At 35.7% G+C, this 12,597-nt stretch overlaps 1 protein-coding gene across 3 annotated transcripts in view; it reads right to left on the bottom strand.

The window, feature by feature from the left end:
• The window catches only part of chrm3a (cholinergic receptor, muscarinic 3a), a 131,929-nt gene that overhangs the window by 79,316 nt on the left and 40,016 nt on the right, over positions 1 to 12,597 (bottom strand). For 2 of the 3 annotated variants that reach the window (XM_021473088.3, XM_073928385.1), the window contains exon 2: positions 7,563 to 7,684. The exons of the other annotated variant lie outside the window; for it this stretch is intronic. The gene's annotated coding sequence lies outside the window, so the exon portion shown is untranslated. The remainder of the gene's footprint in view (positions 1 to 7,562; positions 7,685 to 12,597) is intronic. 3 annotated transcript variants of the gene reach the window in all.

The following is a 12,597-nucleotide window of genomic DNA, read 5'->3' on the forward strand; positions in this document are numbered from 1 at the left end:
AATGACATAATTACACACAATAACAGTAAAGTTACATATCCACATCCACAGCCATATCACCCTGCAGCCCAAGACCAGTTACTCACTGAAGCTAAGCAGGGCTGAGCCTGGTCAGTACTTGGATGGGAACCACATGAAAAAACTAGGTTGCTGTTGGAAGTGAGGGCGCTCAACCTGCAGTCTGTGTGAGTCCTAATGCCCCAGTAAAGTGAAGAGGACACTATACTGTCAGTGGGCGCCATCTTTCGGATGAGACATTAAACCGAGGTCCTGCTCTTCCTCCCAATCATCCCTATCCATTAAATTGACTGTCTCTCTAGTCTACTTATAGCTGGTTTGTGGTGAGCGCACTGGCACCATAGTCCTGTGGCTGCCATTGCATGGTGGTGGTGTGGAGAAAACCCCTTCACCCTCTTTATGATTGTAAAGCACTTTGGGTGTAACGACATAAACAACATAAACGACAGATGCGCTGTATAAATACACATTACTTAATTACTTATTTACTTACATACAACAAAAATATAAAACATAATAAGAATTTTATTTAAAAATTATAATGGAAAAAATATATAATTCCAAAATGCACAACAAAAAAATACTGTGGATATTTTGAAGAAAGTTGGAAAACTGCAAACTTTGATTTCCATAATATTTGTTTTCCTTCTATGAATGTCAGTGGTTATGTTTTCAGCCTTCTTCAAAATATCGTCTTTAGAGTTTGGAACCACTTGAGGGTGAATAAATAGTGGGTACATTTTAATTCTTGGTTGAACTATGCCTTTAATGACATAAAAATGCAATATTTACATTATTATTTCATTACTCCGCTATGCATAATTTAACAATAATTTAACAAGTAGAGCTGTTTGGCACAATGGCTCAGTGGTTAGTACTGTCGTCTCACAGTGAGAAGGTCTCCGGCAAACAATTTTGTGTTTAATAGACGTCTAATAGACATCTAAACTTAAACAGCTTGGCTAAAACAAGGCTAAACTTGAGCTGTCAGTGGAAATCTAATAGATGTCTAATAACAGCCCGAAACTAAACTAGTCCTCAAATAGAGAGATTAGACAGACTTTATATGTGTAGTCATTCATTTCTGTTTATTTGATGACTAGTCTAGTTTTGGCCTATTCTTAAACTTCTATTAGATCACTGACAGGCCAAATTTAGGCCCAATCCCAATTCTATTTTTGTACCCCTACCTCTTCCTATTTTCCTTGGCCCTTACAAGGGAGGGTTAAGGGGAAGGGCTTCAAAATTTATCCCTAAGAATTGGGACAGCTATACAGTACCTGCACACGTCATCATATTTCTTGCTTCAAATGAGATCAGACTATCGCGACTGCTGGAGTGATTCCAGTTGAGTTATTTTTTAGTATTTATCTTCAGGAAATCACTGAAGGCATATATTTTGATCTAATAAGGCAATAAGATTGTAATTCTGTGCATTTAACAGTGGACATATTCATCAATGTAAACACACAAAAACAACATTAACATTATAGCAGATACTCATTCACAGCCACTAGACTTTTCTGACAGGGTAATTCAGTGTCACTGAGTGTCAGAATATTGTGGGATTACTGTTCAGGAGTTATTATTAGGGATTATAGATCGGGAATAGATTGCGAAATTTTGCGTTTTTTATTTTAGCTTTTTTTTTTTTTAAAGCATGACAGCAAAACATGAACGCGGTTATGAATGTATTAAAATGTGTTTGTTGTAAAAATTTGTAATAATGACAAAAAATACTAATTTGTGGATCTCCTTACTTCCAGGTGCAGCTGATGCTGGGGTATTCTGGGAAGTTTTTCTTACCCCTTGGTTTCAAGTGTGGTCCTGAAAAATCTTTGTTTGAAAGAGTGTATACCCCTTGCCCCTTGCCCTTAGCCCTACGCCTTCAAGCAAAAGAGAATTAGGACATCACTACCCCTTCTTGGGCACGAGCAAAACGAGGGGTAGGCATAAGGGGAAGGGCTAAGGGGTAGAATTGGGATTGGGCCTTAGGCTTGTTTTAGCCAAGACGACTAGCTGGGTCGCTGGTACGAGCCCTGGATGGACCAGTTGGAAATTCTAAGTGTAGTCCTAACACATGCTATATGGGTGAATTGAATGAACTAATAGTAGTGTGTAAGTGTGTGTGGGAATGTGAGAGTGTATACTATGTTTTCGAGTACTGGGTTGCGGCTGGAAGGGCATCTGCTGCATAAAACATATGCTGGAGTAATTGGTGGTTCATTCCACGGTGGTGACCCCTGATGAATAAGGGACTAAGCTGAAGGAAAATGAATGAATGAGCTGTATTATTCTGTTTGAAACTTTCTAGCTCTAACATTATTTTTGTCGATGAAATTTAAATAAGAATCACCATTTATTTACTGTATCTTAATGCACTCAGAGTCACATTACAAAAACAGAAACCTGAATATAAATAGCTCATTTTAAAGCCTATATAAAAACCAGCATGATGCTAGTTGACTTTAAATGATCTACAACAAAATAATAATGACTTGTGTCGATAATGATCTATTTGAATATATGAATCCCTCAGCCCTACTGCACCTAAAACCACAGAAAACACAAACACAGGCTGACTAGTTTCTGGAGAATTGGCCTGGATAGAGAATATTTTGCATCACTTCTATGTCATGTCAGCGTGAGTGACACTACATGGAATGCATTTTGACAGACCCCTGATTTGTCTGCGAATACACAGACCACGCTGGTCATTTAAATTCATAAATAAGCAATCCATCCAAATCTAATGTTTACATAACACAGCCTCTCAAAAACTGATTTGGAGCTAACCAAGATGGGCAAAATAATCTGCCTGATTCTCGCCGAGGGTCAGCGGCAGAGGATTAGACATGTTTAGAAAGTGCCTCCTGTTATTTTACGCACTAATCATGCTGCACAAGCATTTAAAAGCTGAAAAAGAGAAAGCTTTCTGCAATGTCAATGGGTGTGCTTTTATCCTGACTAATCAACCACTAATAATCAACACAATTTCTGTCTAATACTCTATAATTCTCCACTAAACAGAGCTCATAACAGGACTGAATGTGGCATCAATTTGGCCTCAGTGACTATATAAAAGCTTTCATTTACTGTTTGAGAGAATCACACATCAACACAGATCACACTTTAAAGGGGTCGTCAACTTAAAAATCTAAATTCCCTTGATGTTTTGACATACAGGAATTCATATTATATAAAAACATCCTGTATTGTAGGTTTCTGAAATCTAAACTTTCTCATTAGTCCTAAAAAACAGCTTATACTTAAGCCAATCTGCCAAAGTGACAAGTTGTGGAATGAATCGCTTTATTATTTTATAGTGTGGCTAAACTCCGCCTCCACAGAATATCAACACCTTCTTCAATATCACTGGCTGTTTAGCTCCACCCCAAATTGTGCTGTGGTATTAAAAACAAAAGCAGCAAACACAAGTCTATGGAGAAACCAAATAATAGATGCTCTGCAGACGACAAGATGCTATGCAGAGCAAGTATATCTGATCTAAATATTAGAAACAATAACTTTAATTAAATTTCAGACTGCATTCTTTAAAACGTTTTCCTTTGTTCACTTCATTTTTACCATGGCTTCGTTTACAAACAAGGCAGAATTTGATAGGAGTTTGTATTGAAACTAAAATATGATTATGTCCAGACAACATTGGATCAGACAGTAACTGTTTGGATTACATGATCACTGTTTCTTTGTTTGTCATTTAAGATAACTTGATATGTACTATTGATATAATTTATATAATGCATTCTTAGCCTACATTGCAGCAATGTCCATCTATAAAGGATGTAGCAACAACGGTCCTTTCAAACCAATGCACAATATGCAAAATTATTTTTCAAGATTTATAACAGACTGTAAACCTTTAACTCAATATTATACATTTCATAACAGAGTAGCTTGGCCTTCTCTGTCAACTAGGAGAGAAATGCATTGGTATTTTTATTGTTTACAAGGCCATTTTGGGGTTGTTGCCTTCATTCCTCTGCTGTCTTTTACAATAGAAAACTTTGGATAATTATTTCATCTGTTCTCAGAATTTGTATACTCTTTCTGTTCCTTTTGTTAGTGCTGAATTGGGTTAGAAAGCATTCATGTATGCAGCTCCAACTGGAAAAAAGAAGTCTTTAGATCATTTTAGGCCAATCACTCAGAAAATGGAAAGTGAATCTATGATTTGCAATTGTTTTAAGTGTTCTTTGTCCTGTAAAGTCTGTCTTTCTGCTCAAGTTTGGCCAGGACAGTCCTGCGAAAGCGATTATATATCTTAGAGAGTGTTTTTCTGGTTAAATAAAGTTTAGAAAAAATTGTGTGTTCTGATGAGGGGGGTAAAAACAGGCCAGAACGTACCTGGTACATGAATTAAGTAATTAAATTACTGTATGGTATTTTCTGGTGTAAAAATCATTATAACATTACATGCGAACATCAGAAAACAGTAAAAAGTAAACCAAAAATGGCAGTTCATGCCCCCTATTAAATCCCAGACTACAATAATAAAACATCTACAAAACTTTTGCTAACAGCATAAATAAATAAAATATTACAGCATTTTAAATTTAAAATGTCATTTTTAAGGGATAGTTCACTCAAAATGTAAATTCTGGCATTATGTATACATCACCCACTTGTTCCAAACCTTCATTAGTATATTTCTGCTGAAAACAGAAAAACGTTGAAAACTGGTAACCATTGACTACCATGATACCTTTTCAATTATGGAATGTTCAACATTCTTCAAAGTATATTCAGAAAAAAAGGAACTTGTAAAGGTTTGCAACCATTTGAAGTTAATTATGAGTATATTTTCAGCTTTGGGATGAACTATCCCTTTAAGCACCTTAAAACAGCATTTAAATACCACAAAAAAATTAAAATGTAAATCTTTTAATGCCATGTTATTATCAAAGTCCCATGCCATCACTGTATTATGATTACTGTAAAAGGCTATATTTCTGATTATGTGCAATCCATATCCATCTAGAAAGTCATAAATCTCATCTCCTCCTGTCATCCACCACACATATGTCGCTCAATGTAAAGTCATGCACCTCATATGGTATTAATGATGGGTCGATTTTGATGTTCACGTTCAATGACTACAACGCGAGATCGAATCGTTTCATTCTGCCGATGTGACAGGACCATAATTAAGCTCTAAAGACTTCAGTGTCATGCTGCTAACCAGCAAACCCACGCAGAGAGACCTTCCTGACAGTGAGACCAACTGCTGCTGTGAATCTAAACACAATTGCAGATTAATGTTATTACATACTTTACATCAGTCAGGCACAAACACAAAAAATAGTATGTGCAATGGCACCAAAAAGTATTTGAACACTTTGGTATAAATGCATACAAATCATTGCATTTTCTAACTAAAGATCAAATTAAGCAGAACTTTAAACTATATAAGCTAAAAGCTTCCTCAAAACTTAATTGGGGTACATTTTTGTGGCTTTTTTATTTAGCAGGGTTGTACTTAATTGATAAAAATGCATTTAAAGTCCCCATGAAATCCAAACTACTCATTAGTAGTTCGTCGGTGCATGTCATTAAGAACAAAAAATAGTTTGCCCTTCCAATCTTTAATTGAAATTTGAAAATGCACTTCCTGTTTGTCTGCAGTTAAGTTTTCAGATTACGTATATTTTAGCAAATGGAAGTGGCTAACATATATAAGTTGACAACAAACAGAAATGTAAGGTGTCTGTTAGGTTGTAATAACTCTCCCTAAACACTTTCAATGCTTTTTCTGAATTAAATGTCTACTTTACTACATCCATGCAGCTTGCAGTAGTAAAAACAAGCCATGCCCACTGTTGTGTCATTTAATATTCTGTTTCTGAAATATATGAAAAAATAATAGTCACAGCTTCTGGTTCATGGGGACTTTAATAGTAAATAAGTTTATAATTTTGGTAGATCTGTTCCTGATATTAAATGCTATTATTTACCAGTATTTACAAGAAAGAATAAAGTGAAGATACATTTCTGAGCAGTAAATCAGCATACTAAAATTATTTCTGAAGAAGCATGTGACTATGAAGACTACAGTAATGATTCTGAAAATTCAGCTTGAAATCAAATTAAATAATTTAAAAATATTAAATAATAAAACACTAATGCAAAGGGTAGAAGTGAATGATCTTTTCAGTGTTGACTGAAAATGTGTTACGTAACAAAATATAAAAAAAAAAATTGTTTAATTTATGAGAACATTTAACATACAAGTGTACGAGTGGACGAAATATGACTTTCTCTACATAAAACCCACGCAAATGCACACTGGGGAAATCAAAGCCAGATTTAAATGACATGAAGACTGAATTATTAAAAGTCTCTCTCAATGACATTTCCTTCAATCAAACATGTATGACCTTTAATGGTGTTTTGATAATAATCAGCACAAAGCGAATGAAAACAGTTTATGTTCATTATCATCCTTTCCCATCAAATTCATTCCACCAGACAAATTGACAGAAAGGCTTATAGATAAAAAAATCAAGCAGTACTTCATCCAATTAAAAATGTACCTTTCATTTCAGTTTTAAAATGATTTGTTTTATTTTTACGTGTTATTTATGTTTGAGATGGCATGTGATTTAAGACCAATATTTCAACTTTTTATAAAATATTGGCCATCACCATCAACGAGGGTAGTGTATAAAGGAAGCACCCCGGTGGTATGGTCCTGTTAAAGGCTGTTCATGTTTTAAGCTCAGAATAAAAAGTTTAACTGACAGTGCTGCCTTCTACCTGCATATTATGCCAGATTGCTGACAACAGAGACACTGAAATGATTTAGTTTTCTTTAGGTCAAGTAATCAAGTTTAGATGCGAAAACATTACGCTATTTTTTTTTTTTTTTAATTGAATGAATGAACATTTTTGGGGAATTGTTGTTTTAAACAAAAAGAGAATTTAAATAATTGACTTTCTTCAACAAGACAAATATGCTTTGTACCAGCCACCAGGTTATACAAAATTGTTCTCAAGGAGATAGAAAATATGGTTTAATGCAAATTATTTATTTTTCATTGGGTCAAGTGATCAAATTTAGATGTGAACCATTACTCTTTTTTTTTAATTGGATGAATGAAAGCTTTTTATCTAGTGTACAACCTGAATCTTCAATTCATTGTGACCCATATTGCAGACTGCAACTCTACCTATTTTTCATTGTGTTTTGATTTTTAATTCTAAACCATTTCTGTTAGTTCTGTGGTTCTGATTGCAATGTTATTTGTAAGATGGCATGGACCTTTGGCACCACTGGTGGTCAGTGGTGGTGGTAATGTATGAGGTCAGAAAGTGAATGTACTTTTTGTTCTGTTGTAAATAACATCTGGGTGATTTTGTATGACCTCTCATGTGAAAAATCAATTTAAAAAATTACAGTCCATCAAAACTATCCCATATTAAACATAAAATCATTCCACCAGCATTTGAAGCGATTAAAACATGCTACCATTTAAAGTGTATTTAAACAGCACTGTGGAAGGACATTAATTCTGCTCACTCACCCTGTAGAGTTTGGATTGGGTCAGACTGGTCACCTTCTGACAGGAGGGTTTAGACGATCCTCGACCTGAAACTTGTGCTGACATGGAGACAGGACATCAAACAGGTTCATACTGCCCCGGACCTGCAGCACACAAACAAACGCAGCCTGACCTGTTTGATCCCAAGAAGAATAAAAACGAATCACTCTCTTATCTGTATTCAGGCCTTCACGTCAACAACTGAAAAGTGCAAACTTTGATCTGCAAAGAAGTTTAATTTTAGCTGACACTGGCTCAGCGCTCGACAAGAATTCCAAACTTTAGAAAATCTGAAACAACTTGCTCCATCCAAAGCATATAAACAAGTATGTGATAGGCTGCTGTTGGATTTAATCCTCGGACCGCTGAAGCCACAGAACGAGCGGAGGGCTAGAGTGTCTCTGAGCGGCTTGAAAGATTAACAAATCATCTGCCTTCAAGTGGCCAGATTACACAGAAACTGTGTTTGTTGTTTTAACAGGCCACACAGATCAGCAGTTACTCTTCAAGTCTGCTACAGTAGAAGGCATACAGTACAGAGTACTAACTGACAGGCTAATGCATACAAAAACTGTGTTATTAGACTAAAACTGCATGCTTGAAACTTAATTATTTGCATCTACCCAATGTCTAAGTGTTATTATTTTGCAGCGTTTAAGGGTACCAGCCCGATCCCACAAAGAAATGTAACTATTTCATGAATCGTCAGAATAGTGAATAATTCATATGAAGTCATACAATTTTATTCATTTGAAAACATACACTTTTTATAAAGGGAGGAGTGTCCCCAAATCCCATCCTTAACCCTACCCCTCATTGGGGGATGAGCAAATCATACTACAATGCATGGATGAGTTTGTAAAAATGAATACGAGTTAGCCACTAAATCAAAATGTTCTGAATTCATGTGAGGTTGCGTTTAAGGTACCAGGTCAACACAATGAATGCCTCCTAGGAACTAGCATAAGATTTAGTGAAGTTTGGTAAATTTCAATGAATGTTGAAAGACTCTATAAAAGGGACAGTTTACCCAAAAGTATTACATTTGCTATTAATTTACTGTAGGAGAATCAACAGTTTAAACCCCCCAAAAAACAGTCTGTCAAATGAAGAAGAGCAGGAGTAAGATTCAATTTTAAAGGTTTACTAAAGATAGTTTTTAGTATCATCAGCAGAAGCCACCTTCAACACTCTCGTAGAGTTTGTAGGCCACTCTGCTAACAATCTTAAAACAACAACAATTATGCTCTCTCATGTAACATCAATAACTGTGTCATATAAGTGTTTTAACACAGAGAAAATCACTGTGAATGCGTGTGTGTGTGTGTGTGTGTGTGTGTGTGTGTGTGTGTGTGTGTGTGTGCGTGCGTGCATGCGTGCAATTCTGAACAATATCTTGCAATCATTATGTCTTTTACAAAAGTTAGACAGCCACTAGGATATTCAGAGCTGACCCCAGACCTGTAATATTGATCCACAAACGAATAGAAAACACACACACAAACAAAATACAACAAGTTAAAATCTAGTACAACCAACATCCAAACTGGCAGCTTACACACAGGGGAATTTACTGTTGCTGTTTGCAAGATACGGCCTGAACTTTCCGCAGAAGTTGCCTGGTGCTTCAAAAAGATAAGACTGACATGTATCAGCTTTTTTTCTGCAGGATTAAGTAAATTTAATAATTTAACACATAAAATGGAAAATAACTCAGAAAACAGTTGTTTCCAATTCTTCAAGAGTCCACATCCACTGCAGAAGTCTCCATGAAACAAATCATTTGGCATACAGAAAAAATATTGACATGCATATTATTGACCATCATACAATCCAATCTTTAAACACTCAACTTTATTAATAATCATAAAGACATAAAACATTATACTTGTTATTTCATCCTGGAGTGGACATCCATCAGAAAATCCACACCATCATTACATAGCAAAGTCCATCCAAGACTTTTTATCCTCAATAAAAATTGACCAAATTTTAAACTTCAGTTCCTTAAAGACTCTTAAAATTTAAATAAATGGCTACTTAGAGGCAAAAAAAAAACCCTCTATTTTAACCTTCGAATAAAGTGCAAAAAGCCCCCTACTGTTTTGTACATTTTGGATGGCCTGACCATGGGAAAATATTAACTGCAAATTTTAATTTCTGAAGAACTAACCTTTTGAGAGTTCAGTTTAGTACTAAACACAGTAGTAAACTAAATATCAGTATAAACTTTTGACCAAACATGTGTTATATTAAAAGGAATTAGTTTTGTAGTGTAAATGGCAGTATACTCCTTCTAAACATGACCTGTACAGCAGTCCATCACACTAGGCAAATCACATCAGTTTTTGTCATGTCAAGCCTGATATTATTCATACCCCTTGCAAATTCTGACTTAAAGTCAGAAAAACAATAATGCCTGATGTACATCATCATATCATCTTTTGGGAGAAGCCTGTGTCATTTCCGGTCAAACAATAAATAAATAAATAACCTTGTGGGTTGAATAAAAGTAACTTTAAGTCAGACTTTGCCAAGGATATGAATAATGCCAGGCTTGAATGTTTCCCTTGTCATGTGGCACCAATTTAAAAAATTTAAATGTTCACATTTCTATTGCATAGGGAGCCTAATGTATTAATAGCCCTTCTTGTCAGCCCTGAATTCACCCTTTAAATCACCTAATGAGGAGTGATTCTCTTACTGATCCTGAATATTACATTCATTGATGCCAGAGCCAGTCCTCAATCCTGAACCATTCTGCATGTTAGCATATAAAACCTCTCCTTATCTGTTCATAAAACCTGCTGGTTTTAAATATGGCCAACATCAATTTTATCTATTTAATAAAATAACTAATAAGAATCAAATTACTCTGGATGTTAAAATATGCAAAAACTACTGAACCTCAAACTTTACATTGTATGTTAATCTTGAGGGAAAATTACGTAATAAAATAATCAGTTAAATCAGCATTTAGCAAGTACAAGTGGCTCCTTCTAGTAAAAAAGGAATATATATTTCCATCCCTATCAAAACCTATAACATCGTGTGATGAATTTTAACAAAATTTAACATGCGACTGAAAAGCAAAAGCACAAAACACAGATTATGAAAATGCTTACAAGCGCCAGCAGCAGAGTGGTAACATTAAATATATATTATATAGACAGATAGACTGCATATCTCAAATTATTCATAGACCATTTCAACTTTGCTAGAAATTTCTTGTCTAAAAGCAATTGTTTCTTACTCTCTGACTACATGAATGTTATGTACGGTCTGCAATCAACAAAGCACAGCGTCCCTGAAGAATAGAATAATAGAGGTATTAATGAGGATTCTTTTAAACAATGAAATGGCTCTGGATAATAAAAACTGAGAATGGGGGAAAACAAAAAGAGAGAGACAAAGAATATATCAGCTATCAAGTCTCTTAGCATGCAAAATGTATGAGTATCTCCCTCTTGCTTAAGCAAGTTGAACAATGGACTACCGCGGAGCTGAAAAAAGGGCCCCTGGAAATAATTTACAACCCAACAAAGACCGTAATGACAGAATCATTCACTGTTTAAAAAAAAACACATGCATATGGTCTTATCATACAGAGTCACATTCAAACAGCTGTCTAAATAATCCCCACAAATTGAATTGATTATGATGTGCCAGAAATAATGAATTGCTGTCCTCTTTGGTTAGAAACAGCATAGGCAGCATTTTTTTGTAAACATGTGAAAACCTATAGAACTTTGTATAATCAATTTTTTATATATCTAACATGATTTAATAAGCTGTCCGTAATGCATTTTCAACTTTTAAAGACCGCGTTTTAATTGAATAAAAAGGTATTTTAATTGAAAATGTTCAAATATGTATTTATATAGGTGGCATAATGGCTCAGTGGTTAACACTGTCATCTTACAGCTAGTAGGTCGCTGGTTCGAGTCTTGACTGGGCCAGTTGGCATTACTGGCATGTTCGCGTGTGTTTCCTCCAGGTACTCTGTTTTCCCCTCACAGTCCAAAGTCATGCGATATTGCTGAACTGAATAAACTAAATTGTCCGTAGTGTGAGTGTGTGTGAGTGAATGAGTGTGTATGGGTGTTTCCCAGTGCTGGGTTGTAGCTTGAAAGACATCCGCTGCTAAAACATATGCTGGAATAGTTGGCAGTTCAAAATAGGGCGAAGCAGTGGCGCAGTAGGTAGTGCTGTCGCCTCATAGCAAGAAGGTCGCTGGTTCGAGCCTCCGCTCGAAAAATGGTGTTTTTGTGTGGAGTTTGCATGTTCTCCCTGTGTTCGCGTGGGTTTCCTCCGGGTCCTCCGGTTTCCCCCACAGTCTGAAGATGTGCGGTACAGGTGTATTGGGTAGGCTAAATTGTCCGTAGTGTATGAGTGTGTGTGTGTGGATGTTTCCCAGAGACGGGTTGCAGCTGGAACGACATCCGCTGCGTAAAAACTTGCTGGATAAGTAGGCGGTTCATTCCGCTGTGGCGACCCCAGATTAATAAAGGGACTCAGCCGAAAGAAAATTAAAGAATTAACTAATTCTCATGGTTTTTCAGCTATACTAAAGAAGACTCCAGATCCAGATCTGTTTGTATATTACTGTGACGGTTGGATTTAGGGTTGGAGTAGGGGTAGATGTTAATAAAATGCAATTAATGGGAAATTTAATAAATAATATAAATAATTTTTGTTAACTACCAGCCACAACCGTAAATGTGATCTATAGCTGATTCACCATGTGGATGGATAAAAACAGCCTTACCAGTAGGCGCAGAAGGTCATAACTATCAGATGATAACCACTGATAATGCCCATTTAATCGACTGATAACATTCGAATCAGCTGTATGTTGCTATAGTGTGAATGTGTGCAATGGTTTATATACAGTTAAGTTTTCAAATAAATTTCATTTAAACCAGTATTCCACTTGGTTAATTATTTGTTGAGCAGCCCCATGCAAGACTGTCTAGTGAGAATTTATTCTGCACTGATGATGATGATCATGGCTGAC

This window comes from Danio rerio, chromosome 17 (assembly GCF_049306965.1).
Source record: "Danio rerio strain Tuebingen ecotype United States chromosome 17, GRCz12tu, whole genome shotgun sequence".
In the NCBI taxonomy this organism is placed as follows: domain Eukaryota; kingdom Metazoa; phylum Chordata; class Actinopteri; order Cypriniformes; family Danionidae; genus Danio; species Danio rerio.